Consider the following 20,804-nt stretch of genomic DNA (forward strand, 5'->3'; position numbering starts at 1 on the left):
TGGAGCACAGCGGGCTGGGCGCAGGAGACCCCGGCAGCCCCCCCGTTGTTATAAATTGAGACCACAACGGATCATAATCCAATTAAAATTGTATTAATTATAGCAAGTAGAATATGAGCAAAGACAGCGCTGGACGGCAGGGGAGTCTGCGCTCCACCAACTGCCGCCCTGAGCAGTTCAAACAGTCCCTTTTCATACATCTTTACCCGTGTTCATGAAGTAGTGGAGGTATTGACCCTTCACTCATATATCCTTATGTGGGGTTGTCTGTCTTGTTTCTGTCGGTTCCTGGACATCTGGCGGTTATCTTATCTTTCACAAGCAGTGTCTGGTAGCTGTTTGCATAAGCGTTTTCATATATTTTGTTGCCTAAACTTTACATTGAGCTTAACATAAATCTTAATAAACAATACCCTAGTCCATAGTTTCTCACAATCCCCCCTTTTTCTTTTTATCCTATTGTTTATTAGACGCTACTTTCATTCTCGGCACTGCAAGTAAACCTTTTTCCACAATCCCAACATTTATCATAACACTCACAAGGTAATACGTCACAATTACAATAGGCATAGTTGGGTAATACATATAATAATAACATACAAAACCAAAACTTAAAAATAACACTTTTTCTTAACACATTCCCTTTTTTTTTTTACATGCGTCACTATCATGGCTAGACTATAGGGATTTCGCATGCGCGATCTTTCCAGATTTTTCCAACACGTTCTGTGGGGCTTTAAAATCGCGCATGCGCATGTTCAAAGGTATACACGGACCATTCGCGTGATCAACAATGGCTACTGCGTGCCCAGATGAAGTCCCAAACCCATTTCCCGAGCTTACCACTCCAGTAAGTCTATTAATGGTAACATTCATGGCACTATGGCCAAATGACAGGTCCCCGTTTTCAATGTAAGCTTTTTCTCACCACTAGACCGCCACGTCACCTGCCAGAGAAGAAGGGTCTAGAGTGGACATTTCGCCCTCTGAACATTCTGTAAGGTGAGTGTTCTCAAAATGTTTAACCTATATGGTTCATTAGAAAGAAGATCAAAATTTTATATATATATATTTTTTTTTTTTTTCCTGTTGCTGTTTAGGCAGAGGGTGCGTTTTTCTGTTGTCTCACGTCAAGAACTTATGGCGGAGGTGAAAAAGTATAAAAGGCGTTTCCATATCCTCGTCTTTGCGTTCCTGGCGCTTGTTTTTATTGCTATTCTATTTTTTTTTTTTACTCAGCTTACATTGTTATCTGAATTGTTAAGAGTCAATTGTTTCCAAATTCTTGTTGGCTATTAAAATGTTATTTTGTGTGTACATTTTGTCATACTACTCGCATTTGTTTAACGCCATCGGGTGAAACCATAATAGCAAATTGCATGTTAGTTATAATGTGTTGAATTAATCTTATAAAACATGGAACAGCACATGGCAAAAACAATAAGGTGGCTAATCCACATAACAAATAAAATAGGATTCGTTTTACCCAGGGGCTCCCGAGAAGCCAGGAAAACAAGTCAATATTCGTCTTTCCAAGTTCAGACGGGAACATGGGCTAACTTCCCTGTCTCTGATGTGATTTGTTTAACTACCTCACCATTGTCATCACTTTTCAAACAACAATTGGAAACATTTACTTTACCACAAACACCTCTTTCTTTGGCTAGCAGGTAGTCCAGAACCATCCTGTGTTGATAAATTGCATTTAACATCAAAAGCTTTAGCTGTTTGATTAGTAATAATTTCCAAGACAGCCTGTAGACGAATGATACGATTCAGGTTGTAGATAGGTTCTCGAGCACCGTTAATAAGTTCATTAGGATTCCAAGTTGCAGGTTTATAATACTGTATGATACGTTGGGGTGTCCATTCATTTAATAAATATTGGTACCCCCCTCAATTCTTGGGAGTCTGGAAAAATCAACTTGCCATTGTTGCCCTGGCTAATTTTCAAACACATTTCACATCGCTGAGTCACCTGTTTTATTACCGTATACAAGTTCTGCCCTATCAATTTCTGATTTAGACTTTTATATAAATTATCAGCTCCCCAATGCATCTTATTATGTTCTATTACGGCTGTGGTCCATATTAAATTGGATGGTACCACTATACGACCATCCCTCAAATAAGTCCACTTTAACACTTTCACAGGGTCTAGATAGCAGCGGGAGGGGAGTGAGGGAGGTGGTAAGAGCTGGGGGGGAGGAGGGCGGTGGAGGTGTATACGGAGGGGGAGAGGTAGGGATCTCATCCTCACTTCTATTCTTCTTCTTTTTCCCCCCTTGTTTTCTTTTAACGGGAACACGAGGGCCCTAGTTTCAGACCCTACCCATAAGGAAGCATACTCACTTTCCTCCAGGCAAAAGGGGTCTTTTGAATTCACATATATATTCAAAGCCTGGCATATCCAGTCTTCAGATGCCCCGAAGACCGGTCAGTAGAGGTGGTCACCCCTAATTTGTTTCCCACCCCAAACTTCCATACAGTAGTGTATCAATCTTACTTTACTCTTACCCTGCCTAGAAGGGTACGCATCCCAAAATTTTATCCTTAGTCCTAGCGGACTCTCCGGTGGTATCTGTGGGAGCCTAATCTGGACCCCAGAACCACCCATGGGATCACAGGGCTTTGCTTTTCCTCTGTCCCGTCTTCCGAGGCGCCTTCTTTCACTCACGCACTCGCTTCCCCTGGTTCGTGGCGCAGCCCCTCGCGGGGTCTGGAAAGCTCACTACTGAGGGTCCGCACTCACTTCGCCCTCCCTGGGCGTCTCACACAAGCACGCTTCAGGATACCCAACCCCAACCGAACGGTTCACCGGCCTATACTCACGCGTCCTGCGTCTTCATTCGGGCTTCGTGCACAGAGATTACGGGGTAACCGGTTTTATTTGCTCACTGTCACATTTGAGGTTCGTCGGTAAAGGATTTGGCGTAGAAGCACCCCGACAAGGGCCGCTTATCCAGAGGGGCGCCTCCCCTGCCACGGACCTCAGGGCAGATTGCCCTTATCCGAGTCACGGCACCAAAATTGTTAGAGTTTAGCTGTCCAATGAAATGCCAGAGACTGGCCAATTAGAAAATGTGATTTATTAAAGCAAGCGACAAGTAAGCAAAACAGCGCTGGGCAGCCGGGGAGTCTCCTGCTCCACCATCGGCGCGCAAATTCAAGCAAGCTGAGCAGCTCTTTTTGTCTTCCCCGAGGTCGCTTCTGACACCCTCAGTAGCCCCTCTGCTGCTTCTGTTGTGGTGGTTTCTTGTCAGACAGGACGTTCCCATGTTTGGTGTAGCAAGATCACATTGTGGACATGTCTCTTCTTGTTAAACAGGAAGTTCTTAAGACCACCACGACGGGTTCGTTCCTCTTGCTTGCCTTGGTCGATCAGCAAATTACCTTGAGTTACTTATTACAGTACCAGCCCAGGAGAGAGGGGAGGCTGCTGCAGCCCCCACCCCGGCTGCGGCCAAGGAAGTGTGTTCCAGTGGGCACACGCGTGCCGAGCGGGCATGCCCACCGCACACACGTGTGCATGCAGTTCGGGTCAGCGCTCGGTTATGCGGTGTGCATACCCGCACAGGCAGGCAGAGGCAGCCCCCAGCCCCCGGTGCCTGTAAGCACGCTGCAGGGGGCTGCGCTTTTCCAGCCCCGGGTGGGCAGCGGGGCCCGGGGGGCAGCGATCTCCCTCGGGCTCTCGGCAGAGGAGCTCGGCAGCAGCCCGGGCTGCGAGAGGGGGGGGGGCGCGGGGGGGGGGGGGCCACCCGGGGCGGGGGGACACCCCTCCCGGCCGGCGGGCGGTCCGGCAGGCGGTGCCGCGGGCTGGAGCGACCCCGCCCGCCCCTCCCTCGGGGACAGCCGGCGGCTGGAACCCGGTGGCCGCCCCCCGCCCCCCCCGCGCCGCGGTGCGCTCGCTGCGGGGTGCGCCGGCGGGGCCGCTGTGCCCGGGCCGCAGACCCCGCACGGCAGCCGGGGAGGGCTCCGCCGTCCCCCCCCGCCCTGCCCGGGGGCGGCTGCGGGAGCGGCGCGGGCGAGCCGGGGGAGCTGCGGGTGACGGGCGCCCCCCGAGCGGTTGCGGAGGACGGGAACGGCCGCGGCAGAGGCCGCGAGTGCGGCGTGAAGGTGCCGGTCAGCCGGAGCCGCCGCCCGCGGGGGGCCCGGGCTCGCTGCCGGGTCTCCGCGCGGTCGGGGCTGTCGCTGCCGAGGTTCGAGACGTTTCGCCGCCGCCCCTCGCCCCGGCACGCTCCTGCGACGGCGGCGCTGGCCGTGCCCGGCTCGGGGCAGGCGTTTGCCAGCCGGAGACCGGACCCCTTTTCCGGGAGAGGCCGGAGCGAGGCGGCGAGCGCCGGGGAGCGCGCAGGGAAGGGAGCGGGCAGCCCTCCGCAGGGGGCGAGCCCGGGGGCTGCGCTGCGGCTCCGCACTCGCGGCTCCGCCTCAGCCGCAGGCAGCCCCCGCAGAGCCGCCCCCGGCCCCGCGCCGCGCCGCAGGCAGCCCCCGGCGCCCCGGGAGGCGCTGCGGACCGACGGCTTGCACATCGGTGGTCAGCAGAAGGCAGCTCTGCGCCTTAAGTGGCGACGTAGAGAAAAGATGTGTCTGCAGCGAAGCACAGGAGAGGGTCCGGAGGACAGAGCGTGTTGCAGGCGCTTGGCAGCACACGGCCTCGGGAGGGGGAACAGACGCCATGGGTCAAGCTGGGGCATAAGGTAAGGTCAAGGAGAACCAGTTGGTTAATGGGACCAAACAGAAATGACTTGAACTGTGCATGAACACTTGAGTGAAAGTTAAGACCGCTGTGCCTTTAAATGGGGACGAGGCTCGTAAGACCCAGTGAGGATTAAGTGTGACTAAAGGTCATCGTAAACGGTTTTTCCAGGTGTATAAAGTATTTTCCTGTCGCGACGAGCTGTGCTAGCTTTGTGGGTTTGCCCCCCAGCTCCCATCCCCGCAGAGACGCGTGCCTGGTCCCTCGGCCGTGCGGGTGCTCGATCCGTTGCACGGCGGGCGATGGGATCCGGCGGTTCGACGGCAGCATCAGGTCCCGAGGAGACGGTCGCTGCCAGCCCCGGCCGGGCTCGGCGCTCGGCGGGGCTGCGCGACGTCCCGGTGCGACATGTCCCTTCCCGGGGCTCGCCCCCCGTCTGGGTGCGAGGGGGGTGGCGGCGCGGCGGGTGGCGGGCCTGCCGGGGTGGGAGATGCGGCTCCAGGTGCTTTGCCCGCCGGCCCGGACGGTGCTTTCGCCTCTCGTTACGCGTTCGGGGGAGGCAGGAGGGTCGCCGTTACCGTCAGCGAGCCCGTGCTGCCGCCGCTGCCCGGCGTCGGGGCTGTGTGGCATCCCGGGGTGGCGGGGAGCGGAGCGATGCGCCTCGTCCTTGCAGGGTGCTGAGCTGCCCTTCCCCGGGGCCAGGGCTCGCTGCCGCTTCCAGCTGCACAGGATTTGGTCCCGCAGCCTCAGTGTGAGGGCTGGATTTTCGCGAAACGAGGAGGAGCTGCTGGCACCTTCTGTACTGACGGGCGGCTTGATTTCTTGCTGTGCTTTTCGTACATCTTTAATAGCCCGGTGGAGTACAAATTGTAAAGGAAACTTCATACGCAGAGTTTGAGAGTTTGAAGAGAGATTATTCACCCTCTAGCTGTCGTGAGGTTTCACCTCTCCTTCCTGGCAGGACTGATCTTCCAGTTAGAAGTGAAACAAGGTCAAACGGTTAAAAAAAAAGGCTTCCTTCTGTCAGGGCGAATCTAAATCAATCAAATTCCCAGGCACCAAAGTGTGTTGTGTAACAAATGGGAGTGCAAAGGTAAGCACGTAGCTTTGCGTGTGCGAGAGCGGTTGTGGGACTTCTCTGTAAGTTCTAACACCTTGCTCTTTGCGCTGTTCTGCAAATTTGCCTGGATTTTAAGTATGGACAGAAGAGGGAGAGAACGAACATATGCATTTGATTTGCTTAATAGAAAATATCTTGGCAGAAACACATGCTTGTGCTGTGTATTCTGTTAGAGCTTGGCTTTTTAAAATACTCATGTGTTCTGTCTAATGAAAAGCTGGTAGTATCTCCCATTCACCTAAGAATATGTTCAAACATAGCTTGAGATATGCTGCTAATCACGTTAAGAAAAATGTATAGCTTAATATCAAACTAGCTAAAGTGCAGTCACTGGGGAATATCTCGGTGCTTGTAAACTTTAATTTAAAGAGTGCTGTGAGGCTGGATTACCCGATAACCAGTACAATTGAAACAGCAGTATACCCCCTCTTTTTTGAAGGAAGACTGTAGGTCGTTTTGAACAGCATAGAATCATAGAATCATTTAGGTTGGAAAAGTCCTTTAAGATCATTGAGTCCAGCCATTAACCTGACACTGCCAAGTCCATCACTAAACTGTGTCCTTGAGCACCACATCTACACATCTTTGAAATGCCTCCAGGGATGGTGAGGCCACCCTGAAACTTCCCTGGGCAGCTGGTTCCAGTCCTTGACAACCCTTTCAGTGAAGAATTTTTTCCTAATGTCCAATCTAAACCTCCCCTGGGGCAACCTGAGGCCATTTCCTCTTGTCCTATCCCTTGTATCCTTGTTGGATCTGGTAGAAATGATCCCCAGATGGCAGTGTGTAAAGGATTAATTTAAATTCCAGATTCTGGTTGCCTGGCATTAGCAAAAATAAAGCTTTTGTGTTATTTCTCTTAACAGTTAAAAATTAGATGCAGGAAAAATAAAGAGAAACACTAAGTACTGAATTCCTCCCCCCCCCCCCCCCCCCTCCATTTACATTTTGGTAAGAGGGAACTAATTTGCTCTCCTGTCTGCTGTGCATCCTGGTGCTGAGCTAATCTTTTCTATGCCCTAGATTGTTATTAGCCTTGCTTGCTTATTACTGAAAGATTTACTTTCTAGGACTCCTTTTAATTCCGTTTGCTGCTACACTGCCTTTTGTCTTAAATGTTATTTTTTTGTAGTGTCCTTTGAAAGATTCTTGGCCTTTTCTAACCCGGGACAAATTTATAGTAGCCTGATCGAGTTTTCCTAATCATGAATGATCTTCCCAGCAGGATATGTTCTTTGTCTTCTTCCTAACGTGATTCAGGACACACTCTGTTTTAAAGTGCCCTTACCCTTGAACCATTGTGCTGGGATTTAGTGTATTGACCCAAACTCTAGTAGATTTTTCTTGAGGCTTTTCTGTGTCACTTTGCACAGCACTCGTAAGATACCTGCTGTCAAAGTGCTTGCACTTTAGTAATAACACCTTGGCATTGTTAAAGTAAGTATGTTTAAATTTTCCTTTGGCCGACTCATCTGTTTTAATTCCTTAAGTATTCAGATTTGTTCTGAGACTGACGCGCGGAAAGCAGACTCCACAATCTGTAAGATTGTAAAGTAGGTATGTTTATTCAGCGCTGGGCAGCACGGGGGGTGGGGTGGGGGTGGGTGGGTTAGTCCTGCCAAAACCGTGTGCGCCTGACACGAAAACTTGCTCTGTTTTTATAAGGCATCTCATTACATATTCATAATGTGTTCCAATACGCCTATACATATGCATTACCTATCCCCGCTTCGTATTAAAATTAGTTCTGCGAGCCATTTCCATATTTTTTTCTCGACTGAGTTTGCGCAGTGTCCCCTGGTGGTGGTCGTCAGGGGTCCTGAGGATGAAGGCAGGCGAGTCTTGCTAGTTACCCCCACATCTGGCGCAGGCTCAGTAGCGTCCTGGTTTTTGTCCAAACCGCAGAACTGGCTTTAGCTTGTTCTTGCAAGGTTGTAATTGTTCTTTTGACTTATATGGTCATAAAGCTGGACTTATATGGTCATAAGGCTCTTTACTCCCGTATACCTTATCACAACACCCAAGCAAACCATGTAAGATCTGGCAAACAGCTAAGCAGACTATCGTAATCGTTAAAACTTTACCCTAAACGGCCAAGCAGACTATCATTACCCTAAACAGCTAAGCAGACTATCATAATAATCGTTAAACTTTACTCTGTCTCTTAACCCCTTCTCTCTCAGTCCCCCCTTTTCAAAGAAATTAGTAAATTCTTTTACTCAGACTCGAAGTATTGATTAGATTCTAATTTTTGTCGCAGTTGATTTCTCTTCCATTCACTATAGGAATTTCCAGTTCCCTTAAGCCACCAAAATCCACAACGGATAGCTATACCAATAATTAAAAGTAGAAAGACAATCACAATGATCATTACAAATAATTGTTTTAACCATGTTAGATTGGGCAACCAGGATGTCAATTTCTCCCATAATTCAGAAAAGCCCCAAGAAGTGTTATCTTGTGTCACTTTATGTAGAATATTTACTTGTTTCCTAATTTCTTGGAGGTCCTCTGTAATTCGCCCGCTTTGATCTGCATACATGCAACAATCTACATTGATCACAGTGCATACCCCCCCTTGGAAGGCTAATAGCAAATCTAAAGCCATACGATTCTGTGACACTATTTTTGATAAGTCAGTAACTTCCTTCTGAAGTGCCAGGAGAGCATCAACTGTCCTATTTTCCACTGTTTCTATTATAGCTGAGATGTTTATTATTGCCTTTTCCAACTCACTAACCCCTAAAAACGGAATGAACCATCGCGCAAAACTGTGGAAACTCGTTGGTCTGTTTATGAGGGGGTTATTTACGATGTTCTGTTTTTTCCTTATGGGGGGTCGTGTTGACCCGTCAATGATAGTAATATTGGGGACCAGACCTCCCAGAGTGCATGCTCCTCGCCATCCTATGGGCAAGACTTTACGAGCCATTGTGCCGCACAACCAATACCACCCTGTCCCTCGTGGGGTCGGGAGACCGGTATAGTTCAATTTCAAAAATCCCAAATCTCTACCTGTCATATTTAATGTATGACTTCGGTTACAATTTGGGTGTTCTCCCACGAACAGTCCTTTTCCCGAACTTACCAGGCAGTTATCCCCCAGTGTGCTGGTCTCTTCGACAGTGATTTTTAATTCTCGTCCCCACTTAACCTGAGGGTCTGTGCTCCAGATTGTATTTCCCCAAAAGGAGCCGTCTTGGCGGTTCGTCAGGGGAACTGGCAGTGGGATGCCTATTAACGGTATCTCATAACCAGAATGTCTTGGCATTTGGGTACAGATCCAACAATCTGTCTTATTTAAAATTTTGGTGATGTTTTGAATCGCCTGAACATACCAGTTCTCTCGCCAGGCCGCTGTGTCTATCACCTGTGAAATTATCAGAATCATATTAAATTTAACCCACATCCTATCTTTTTAGCTTGAGCTTTAACGGCCCTTGAATTTCTGATGTCCAAAGCTTTTGTGGCGACTTCTTTACACGGGTATGATGAATCCAGGCATTCTGTTCTTTAATTTTGACTGCTGTGAAGGAGGTGAGGAGTACTTGGTATGGTCCTTCCCACTGTGGTTTCAAGGTTTTTTCTGCAAGAGACTTTACATATACATAATCTCCAGGTTGGATATCATGTACAGGCCCATCCAGACCCCTTCCTCGGGTCCCAGTTACATGTTTTCCAGTTGTATTGAGCTGCTTGCTCAATGCCACCATATAGGAAGTCATAATTTCATCCCCAATTTGCATTGATGTCCCCTTTTGTATTCCATAGGGGCGTCCATACAGAATTTCAAAAGGGCTCAGTCCTTCCCTCGCCCTCGGTCTTGTCCGTATACACAAAAGGGCTAAAGGGAGAGACTGAGGCCATGGCGAGTTTGCTTCTTGTCCCAACTTTACAATTTGCTGTTTGATTAAGTGGTTCATTTTCTCCACTTGGCCACTCGACTGAGGGCGATATGGGGTGTGAAGTTGCCAATCTATACCTAAATGGTGGCTGGTTTGTTGCACTATTTTTGAAACAAAGTGTGGTCCTCTGTCAGAGGATATGGTTGCTGGAACCCCAAAACGCGGTATTATTTCTTGTATTAGTATTTTAGTTACCTCCCGAGCCTTGGCAGTTCTGGTTGGGAATGCTTCTGGCCAACCTGAAAAGGTATCAGTTAATACCAGCAAATATCGGTACCCCCCTTTTCTTGGAAGTTCTGTGAAATCAACCTGCCATTGTTGTCCAGGCCCATTACCCTTTCCAATCTGGCCCATTTCTAATTTGGGAGTATTCTTTGGATTAGTCTGGAGGCAAAGGTCACACTGTTGAGTCACCTGTCTCACTGTGGTATATAAGTTTCTAGCTACAATATCTTTTATCAGATGTTTATACAGAGCCTCCATTCCCCAATGTCTCTTCCTATGTTCTTCCCGTATTAAGTGCCACAGTAAATATGAGGGGACAATTAACTTTCCCTGTGGGGTATAAGCCCATCCCTCTTTATTATATGATCCTTCTAAGTCTGAAATAAGTTTCTGATCTTCCCTAGTGTATTTTGGTTTATCTTGTAGGGAAATATGCCTATCGGGGATTAAAGCCCCTGCTACTTTTATTTTTGTTTTGGCTACTTGTTTTGCCTCTCTGTCCGCCAGTTCATTCCCTTTTTCCAAATCTGAGCTCACTTTCTGGTGTGCCTTAATATGCATAATTGCCACTTTCTCAGGGAGTTGGACAGCTTCTAGTAACTTCAGAATTTCTTCTGCATGTTTGATATTCTTTCCTTGGGAGTTCAATAAACGTCTTTCTTTTCAAATTGCTCCATGTGCGTGTACAACTCCAAAGGCATATTTTGTGTCTGTGTAAATGTTTACAGTTTTGCTCTGAGCCAACTCCAGGGCTCGAGTTAGGGCAATTATTTCTGCCTTTTGTGCGGAGGTGTTCATGGGCAAAGGTCCTGACTCTATTACCTCTTGACTGGTGGTGATGGCGTATCCTGCGTGTCGATTGCCATTCAGGACATAGCTGCTCCCGTCTGTGAACCAGTTTTCTCCGTTTTCTATGGGGCTATCCTTTAAGTCTGGGCGACTTGCGTATGTCGCTTCAATAGTTTCCAAGCAGTCATGATGCACTGGTTCTCCTGTGTTTCCGCTGAGAAAAGAAGCTGGGTTGACAATGTTAGTAACCACGATTTCCACATCATCCTGTTCCACTATTACAGCTTGATATCGCAGGAATCTTTGTGGAGATAGCCAGTGTCCACCCTTTGCTTCCAATACTGCCGACACTGCATGGGACACAAAAACAGTCATTTTCTGGCCCAGGGTGAATTTTCGGGCTTCCTGTATATTTAGTATCACAGCCGCAACTGCCCTTAGGCATCCAGGCCAGCCCTTTGCAGTCGCGTCTAACTGTTTAGAGAGGTAGCCAACTGCCCGACGATACGGACCTAGCTCCTGTGCCAATATTCCTAGGGCAATGCCCTGTTTCTCGTGAGAAAAAAGGAGGAACGGCTTACCCACATCCGGGAGTCCTAAAGCCGGGGCTGACATCAGAGCCTTCTTTAGTTGTTCAAAAGCTTGTTCAGCCTCTTTATTCCATTCGAGGTGTTTCTGCTCAGTCGCTGTCAGCGCATATAATGGTTTAACAAGCAGTCCATAATTGTAGATCCACAATCGACACCACCCTGTCATTCCCAGAAAGGTTCGCAATTCCTTTACCGTCTGGGGTTTTTTAGTTTGGCATATCACCTCTTTGCGGGCCTGCCCCAAAGTTCTCTGTCCCGCACTGATCTCATAGCCCAAATAATTCACTTTACGCTGCATTACCTGGGCCTTCTTCTTGGACACCCTGTATCCTTGAAGCCCTAAGAAATTCAACAGACTCACCGTCCACGCCATACAATCTTCCTCTGTGTTGGTAGCGATCAGGGTGTCATCCACATACTGTAACGATTTTCCTTTCTCGGACGGGGCTTCCCAGGATTCCAGGTCTCTCGCAAGCTGATTGCCGAAGATGGTAGGACTATTCTTAAATCCTTGCGGCAACACCGTCCAAGTGAGCTGGGTCTTTCGACCACTTTTAGGATTTTCCCACTCGAATGCAAACAACTTTTGACTGGCTTCGTGGAGAGGGAGGCAAAAGAAAGCATCCCTTAAATCTAGAACAGTAAACCAGATTAATTCAGGTGCCAACGCAGTCAGTAGGGTATACGGGTTTGCCACGACTGGGTAGAGATCCTCAGTAATCCTGTTCACTGCGCGCAAGTCTTGAACCACCCTATATGACCCATCGGACTTCTGAATAGGTAATATAGGGGTATTGAATTCAGACTCACATTCCTTTAATAGTCCTAGCTGCAAAAATTTTTCTATCACTGGCCGGATTCCCTCCCTGTCCTCTTTCTTTAGAGGATATTGTTTAATCCTTACCGGTCGTTGACCTTCCTTTATCTTAACTTCAACAGGTGGAGCATTTTTCGCTCTTCCAGGCACATCAGTAGCCCAGACTCCTGGATACACTTGGTTCAGAATTTCCTCATCAATTTTCCCTTCCGAGGGGAGACTAGTTAGGACTAGACTTAATGCCTGTGTATATTGTCGATCCTTTACCTCCAGAGTAATTTCCCCTTTTTCAAACGTGATCTTTGCTCCTAATTGTTCCAACAAATCTCTCCCCAAAAGTGCCTTTGGGGAGTTGGGCATGTATAAGAACTTGTGGATACCCCATTGTTTTCCCAATTTATACTTTAAAGGTTCGCAAAAATACGCCTTTTCACTTTGACCAGTTGCTCCCTGTACTACAACGTAATCATCTCCTAAAGGCATTAAGGCTTGATTCAAAACCGAATATGTCGCTCCTGTATCTATCAAAAACTCCACTTGTTGCTGCTTTTCCCCTAGCTTAATTATAACCAGTGGATCCGCTAGGGTAGATTCCCCAGGTTCCCGTCAGTCTTCTATTACATTGGCTATCTTCACGTTCGCCGAGGTTTTCCGACCCCCTTCCCTGTTTCTAGGACATTCCCTTTTCCAATGACCAAAGCCCCTGCATATAGCGCACTGATCCCTTTCCAATCGAGACGAATCTCGCCTACCACCTCTCCGTTCCCCTTTTTCTTGAATGGCAGCTATCAATTTCCTTTGTCCCCGCCGATATTCTTCTTCTCTATTACTAAACACCCTCCATGCTTCATCCAACAATATTTCCAAATTTCTACCTTCTGTAGAACGCAGCTTTTGAAGTTTTCGCCTTATGTCCCCTGCAGATTGACCCAGGAATAAAGAAACTAATTGCTGGATCCCTACCTCAGACCCAGGGTCCAGCGGCGTGTTACGGCGCATCACATCCCTCAGCCGATCCAGGAACTCAGACGGGGACTCAGAAGGAGTTTGCTTAACTGCATATAAAGCTGACCAGTTTAAAGTTTTGGGAATTGCTCTCTCCATTCCCTTCGAAATCCATTCCTGATATTCCTGTAATCTTTGCATATGTGCCGATCTATTAGCATCCCACTTTGGGTCTTGGAGGGGGAAATGTTCCTTAACATCCCCTCCTGTAATTTTATAATGGTCTTCGGCCAAATTTCCTGCTGTTTTCAAAACTAGCTGTTTTTCAGTTTCAGTCAAATATTCCAATACTAATTGTATATCATTCCAATCGGGATTGTGTTGTTTTACGATAAATTGGAAATGCCTGGCTACACTTATCAGGTCACTTCTATAATCCTTTGCAATCTTTCTCCACTCTCCCAAATCAGCAGTGGAGAAAGGCACTTTAATTAGCATTGTTCCACCATCTGGCCCCACCGCCTCTCGGAGGGGTGCTTGTAAAATAGTCAGGGCAGACTTCTGCCGAGTGTGGGAAGATACAGGGCTATCAGGAGGATTTGAAGCTCCTTCCGAGTCCGCATCCTGGTCCCGTGCCCGGGGGGGAGGTTTAAACAAGTCATTTAAGTCTTGTTCTGGGGCTTGGTGGACTTTGTCTGCCTTTGTACACCTCTGCCCAATGCTGCAGGAAGAACAGCATCTTTTCAGTTTACTTCTACCCCCTTTATTTTCTCGCTCCAATGCGAGTACCATAGGGTCCTGTGGGGGTGTTATCCCACAGTCCCTTTGCCACTCCGGATGGTTTCGCAGCGTGAAAAACATACCTGCATATGACACTTCATCCCATTTCCCTTCTCTTCTCAAGAACAGCATAAGCTGTAACAAAGTATTATAATCCAATGTTCCATTAAACGGCCACTTAACTTTGCCCTCTAACTTATACAATGGCCACCACTGATTACAATATTTAATGAGGGTCTTTTTACTTTCTGTGCTTCCCTTCCCAACAATATCCTTCCAATGGGCGAGTATACAACCCAGAGGACTCTTTTTTAGTATCCCTCCTTGGGTGTTACCCATTTTCAATATACTCCTAAGGAATTTAAACTGACTTTTAAATTCTCTTTTCACGCCTGTCAGCCACACTCTCACTTATTCTCACTCAATTCCACTCTCACGGACGTCCATGCACTCAGAGAAAATCACACACACATCACTTCACACAAACACTATGATTCGACAAATCCAAATCGGTAGTCTATTCCAAATGCCTTATTGCCATAACCAAAATCAATACCAAGAGAAATCTAACATAGCATCGCTCCAGTTAACAACCTTTTAGCAGCTGCAAATATTTTGTGAATTACATGAGGCCCGCTTACCCCTCTCCTGCCTCTCCTGGCTCCCAACAACGAGATACAGTGGTTACCTCGAACTCAGTCGATCTATCCCCGAGATCGCTACCGGCCGCTCTATCGGCCAGCGAGTTTCCCAATTGTAGTCCCAAACCCTATAGGTACCCAACCCACGGGCACTATGCTGCACGCCAGACGTCTCTGCGCGATTTATCAGCAGCCCCGAATGTGCGTACGCTCAAGTCCCTTCGTTAAACATACCGTTAAATCCGCAGCTTCAAGAGGCTGTTGTCCACTCCCGCGGTGATCGGCCGGCAGCGGAGACTCCTCCGAGTAAAATGCTCGGGGCGCGCCTAGGAGCGTCCGCTCCGCAGTCGGTCCCGCAGCCGAGTGGAGATCCTCCTGGCTGGCTCGCCAAAACTGACGCGCGGAAAGCAGACTCCACAATCAGTAAGATTGTGAAGTAGGTATGTTTATTCAGCGCTGGGCAGCACGGGGGGTAGTCCCGCCAAAACCGTGCGCGCCTGACACGAAAACTTGCTCTGTTTTTATAAGGCATCTCATTACATATTCATAATGTGTTGTAATGCGCCTATACATATGCATTACCTATCCCCGCTTCGTATTAAAATTAGTTCTGCGAGCCATTTCCATATTTTTTTCTCGACTGAGTTTGCGCAGTGTCCCCTGGTGGTGGTCGTCAGGGGTCCTGAGGATGAAGGCAGGCGAGTCTTGCTAGTTACCCCCACATCTGGCGCAGGCTCAGTAGCGTCCTGGTTTTTGTCCAAACCGCAGAACCAGCTTTGGCTTGTTCTTGCAAGGTTGTAATTGTTCTTTTGACTTATATGGTCATAAAGCTGGACTTATATGGTCATAAGGCTCTTTACTCCCGTATACCTTATCACAACACCCAAACAAACCATGTAAGATCTGGCAAACAGCTAAGCAGACTATTATTACCCTAAACAGCTAAGCAGACTATCGTAATCGTTAAACTTTACCCTATCTCTTAACCCCTCTCTCTCTCAGTAGTGAATGTTAGTTATTTTTTTCATAGTATTTGTGTTTGTGTCACTTTTCTAATTATTCAGTTTTTCTCTGGAAAGGAGGAGACCAGCATTTCAGACATAGAGCCCAGGGAAAAGAAAAGAACAAACCAAAATCCAAGGTCCATTCTCAACTGCCCCCTCAGGTTTTCTTTTTATGTTAGTGAAAAGTTGTAATCATTAATAATTTTGTAAAGTGTCTAGTTCCAGTGAAAGCTTGACTTGCATGTGCTTCTCATAACAAAATAATGGTTTACCTTTTTTGCATAGTTGAGAAGCATGTAACCTTCCAAAACCTTTCTTAAAAGTACTTCCTTGCCTGGCTTTGAGTCTTGTTTTCAGAGTTGTAAGTAAAAAAATGCAGTGTTTAATTTTGGTGTGAAATACCACTACTTTACATTTAGATACTGCAATAAAAAAAAAAAAATGTTAGGGCATGAACATTATTCTTATCAGGGAGACTGCTTTATGAAGTGCGGCAAACCAAAACGAATGCATATGAGCCAGTGGGTGGTGTATTTGTGTGGATGCCCAGTGCTATGCTTGCTTGATTTTATGTCTGAATCGCTACTGAAATAAATATGTTGTAGCATAAAATGTTGAATGAATGCCGAGGTAATGTTTTGAAAACAAGGGAATCCATTGTTTTGAAATAAAACTGGAATAACATATTTAAAAGTTCGTTTCTACTCTGACTGCTATACAGACTCAGTCAGCAAAGTGTGGCTGGTGTCTTTAAGCATAGCATGCTTTTCATTTCAGATGCAAAACAGGACTGCTAAAGCCTCTCTCATATTTAAAACTCCTCAAACCAAACTATCATTTTAATGACTTCATTTAATTATTTTGTTCAAAAAGTATGTTACACTATTCCGAAGAACTGTTGTCAGGAAAGCATATTGTATTCTCTTGCTGTCTTGCATACTCAAAGTTAATGTCATTCTTTTGTACTTTAGTTGTTTGACATTTCAGTTGTTTTAGTAACTTATTTACCAGTAAACTTTCTCTCTTTATTTTGAAGTTTACAAGGAGTGTGTTTTCTTTTGAGACTGCCAAAGCCAAATGCAGGAAACACAGACATTTCCATATATTTGAAAAGAATGTTCTGAGGTGCAGATTTCGTAAGCCACCCCTGCCTCTTCCCACCCCAAAAAAGTCCTGGAAAAAGTTTGTACTGACAAGCGTTCTGCGAAGAAAAAGGGTGCTTTCCATCCGAGGTGAATGTTGTTTCAGGGCTTGCCTTTGCTCACAAGAGACTGCAAAGCTACAGTCGTGGCAAGCAAGAACGCCTTTGGCTCACTGTGACCTGCAATGATGTTTTAAAGCGTGGGATGGTCAGGATAAGCGAAGTGGAAGGCTGTGACAATCCCTGCAGTGCTACTGTACATACCGCATACTGTATGTGCTTGCACACGTGTGTGCTGTTTTGCAGAACAGGGATAGGGAAACGGTAGGATTTTGTTGCCATCCCTGTTTGAAAGTAAAGCCCCCGACACAAAAGAAGCAAGCTGCCTTTAGACTGCATTTACGGCTCTTGGGGACTGCAGGTGTGTGTAAATATTAGAGAACAGCAGGGTCCTGCATTCCCAGAGCCACTTGAGCAGTGCCGTGAAGACAAGTGTCCTTACTGGTATTGCAGTCATACTCCCAAGCTCTCCTGCTGTTTCCAATCTGTGCGCACAGCCGTGAAAAAAACGGACTGACATTTACAGCACAGCAGGGAGACTCTTGAGTAGGGAATGTTCAAGACTCCGCTACCTATGTTTCAAAGTGGCCGCTATACATGATAAATCTTCACAGGAGAACTAGTCGGCACTTCAGCTGATGGTGTCATGAGGCTATTGATAACGAAGCACAGAATGCTTCTTTTAGTGCTTGAACGCTTTGCAGACATTGTTTCTATTTTTTTTTTCCTTAATCTAAAATATCTGGCGAGAGAATCAAATTCAGGATGGGTATAAGATATTTTTTAGATGGTGCTTCTTTGCTAATTTTTACAGGAATAAGTTAATACAAAATATTAACGTAATTCCCGATGTCTGTTACAGCTAGCATTAAGAAGGGTCAGTTGCTTTCCTGAGTAGTTTGACAGACTTTACTCACTGTTTTATCCTAGTGAGCTGCCAGATTTGGGATGCCATAATAAGAGTAATGCAATTAGGTTTTCTGCACGTTGTCTGGTTGACTTCTTAGTTAAGAGTTTCTTTCCCTTTGGGAATAAGACTAGACAGCCTGTCATTTGCTATTACTAATTCTTCCTAAGATTATCACTGGAGCTTTTTTTGTAATTAGCTATCTTAGTTGGCTCTTAAATTTTAATAGCCAATTGAAGCTACATTTTAGCCAAGTTCCATACCTAAATTGCATTTGGTCCATTAACAAAGTTGGTTAAAAGGCTCTTAAAAGAAAAGCCAATAGATGGTGGTTAGCACTTCCGTGTTTGCAGCAGTAGCAGTACCAGCCTCCAATGAACATTCTCAAGAAATGGCACTTCCTTCTAGCAAAGGAAGAGAACAAAGAATGACCGAAATTTGTTTTGGGAACAAAGGCTGATTATGCAGAATACTTGTAGAAAAAAAGTAAAATTGAAGTGCGTCTTTTCTGGAAGAAGGTGGGGGAGATGCAGAAGGGAGAAATTAATGGTTCTGCTCAGACTTGACAGGTTCTGGAAAAGCCAAATAAATGAAGTTATGTTTTTCTCCATTTCAGCTGATCAAAATTATTAGCAAAACCATCTGAAGCACCTTGTGGTGGAATCGTCACCTTGCTGAGTTTAGTTTGTAAAACATCCTGCCAGACATTAAAAAAACTGTAAGCACGCCAGCACATAGGCTCAGAGCACCGCTTCTCTAGTTGATAGACCCTATAATTTTCTTTTATACTGAAGACCATGGCTGGATACCTCAGCCTCCCAAATAATTTAATGTAACATCAGTCTGCATTTTTTTTCCCTAATAACACTTGTTTAAATTAGATTTTTCTCCTCTTTTCTTTCTTTAAGGTATAGACAGGAGATTAACAGCCTTTGGATCATCCCGTGACAAATAATGGCTTTCTCAGACTTTTCTGCTTTTTAAAAAATAAATAAATCTTTACTGCTGTGAAGACATCAAATATTAATACTGCTACAGTTTTAATACAGAGTCTACTAGTTGCTGATGAGTTGTTTCAAGGATGGTTTGCAATGCCCTGTATGTGTGACGATAGGTAAGTATCAGTGGCTTCATTGCAGGAGGCGTGAGGCAAACCCCAGATTATGTCTGAATAATCAGTGTGTGTGTGTATCTATCTATCTATCTATCTATCTATCTATCTATCTATCTATCTATCTATCTATCTATCTATCTATCTATCTATCTATCTATCTGCTTTTACCAGCATATATAGTGGGACATCTAAATTAGAGTTTCCAGAGTGCACCACTTCCATTGTTCAATAAGACGTAGAGCTGGAGCTCTTTGAACATGAGTTGGATCCTGTTGCTTGTAGCTGACCTGCAGAATCAAACCGACTGGAAATGCTCTGTGGCAGTAAGTGCCGGTTCCTTCATCTCTCTTGCTGTTCTGGGGGTGCTGGGCTCTCTGTGATGATGCAGTACTCAAAGGGGGAAGGAATCTTATCTGTCTGAAGGTTGATTTTCACGATGTGCTTTCTCACAGGTAGGGAGAAAGCAGATGTGGTGGGATCAACTTCTTTGGGAATTCCTAGAGTCCTAGTTGATCTCATGGATAGCTTTATGCAACCGCATGCTAACTCACATGCATTTCAGTTTTCTTCCCCCATATTTTCAAGACTGAGCAGCTGAAGATTTAGAAAGGTGATTCTATGAATTCTTGCTTCATTTTAGGCCTTCTTTATCTCTATAGATGATACCTCTATAGCAACAGTTTTGGGGTTTTGCGTGTTTTGTTGTTTGGTTTTTTTTTTTCCTTTTCTCCTGAAGTGATACATAAAAAAAAGGGAATATACTATTTCTGTGAACAGTTTTGCCTGGATGCAGAGTAAGCCGGACAGCTTAGAAAAATGCAGCAGCTCTAATTGGATGCTACAGACTAGTTTTTCTCTGCACTGATGGGCCATGTTTTTAAACATGAAGTCAACCAGCAGTATTGCACTTGTACTTCTTTCTAGTTGTCTGTGTTTCATTTTATCTCAATCCAAACCTGTCTTCTTTCAGACTAGAGCATATCCTGCTCATATAGGCTTTCATGCCAGATTTTAATGCCCTTGCATCTAGGTCTACTGCATACAAATAACTGAAGCATTTTCAAATGGACCTCAAGTTCCACAGCTCCTAAGCTGCTGACAAGTGAATCCTGACAGCTTTTTCTCCATCGTTGTGAATGCTGCAACAAGCCAAAATTGAGGTTTTGCATTTTCTCAGGGATATCCCAAACAGTAAAAGAGTTGTGGAGGAACTGTTATTTGATGGGAGAAAGATTGCCTCCCGTATTTCTGCCCCTTGTGTTGGAAGGTCAGCTTTCCAACCCTGCAGACCTTAGCTGCTGTGATGGGTTTTCATAAGTATACTCGAAAGAAAAGTGACAAGAGCACAGTGAGACAGCTGTGAAGTGTAGTAGAAGTGAAAAGAAAATAGACGTTTATGAACTTTCCTGAACTAATTCCTTTTGCCAAACCACTCCAGACAGGAAGAAGCTGGCACAGTGGTAATCTGCATCTGCAGCTCCTGAGAGAAGGAAAATGCTGCTTTGGCAAATGGAGCAAGAAACCTAGAAAATTAAGGATTAATATGTTCATTTATAGAGAAGCAGTGAGAACACAGTAACATGAAATACAACCAAGGAGGATGCATTTAGAAGACAAAAGAGCCCTGGAAGGGAAGGTACTTAGCTTTGTTCAGAATGCAAACTATAACACGCAGTTCTTGGAACTGGTGAGTTGCGCAGCTGAATGTTAAAAGAAATTAGTTCATACCACAAGAAATACACAATCTGTGCCTTGAAAACCTGAAGGTACTTTTCTTTTCTGCCAGGAGGGGAGTGGAACACTGGATCTACTTGAAAGTAAGTAACCCTCCAGCTAATTTTATCGATCTGCTGCTAAACTTCAACAAAAATAGTTTTATTAATAAACTGAATTCCTTTCTGAAAACAGATATATCTATACAAAATAAAAATGCCTTTATTCCTGCTTTCTCACTAATCTGTCGTTATGGAGTTGTTTCCTTTGGAACGGTGAAGGTGGATCTGCACTAGCACATGTGCAGTCCCTGACTCACTTCTAATAACGCTTGGTGACAGCCATAGTGACAGGTAT

This window comes from Falco naumanni, unplaced genomic scaffold (assembly GCF_017639655.2).
Source record: "Falco naumanni isolate bFalNau1 unplaced genomic scaffold, bFalNau1.pat scaffold_71_arrow_pat_ctg1, whole genome shotgun sequence".
Taxonomy (NCBI): Eukaryota; Metazoa; Chordata; class Aves; order Falconiformes; family Falconidae; genus Falco; species Falco naumanni.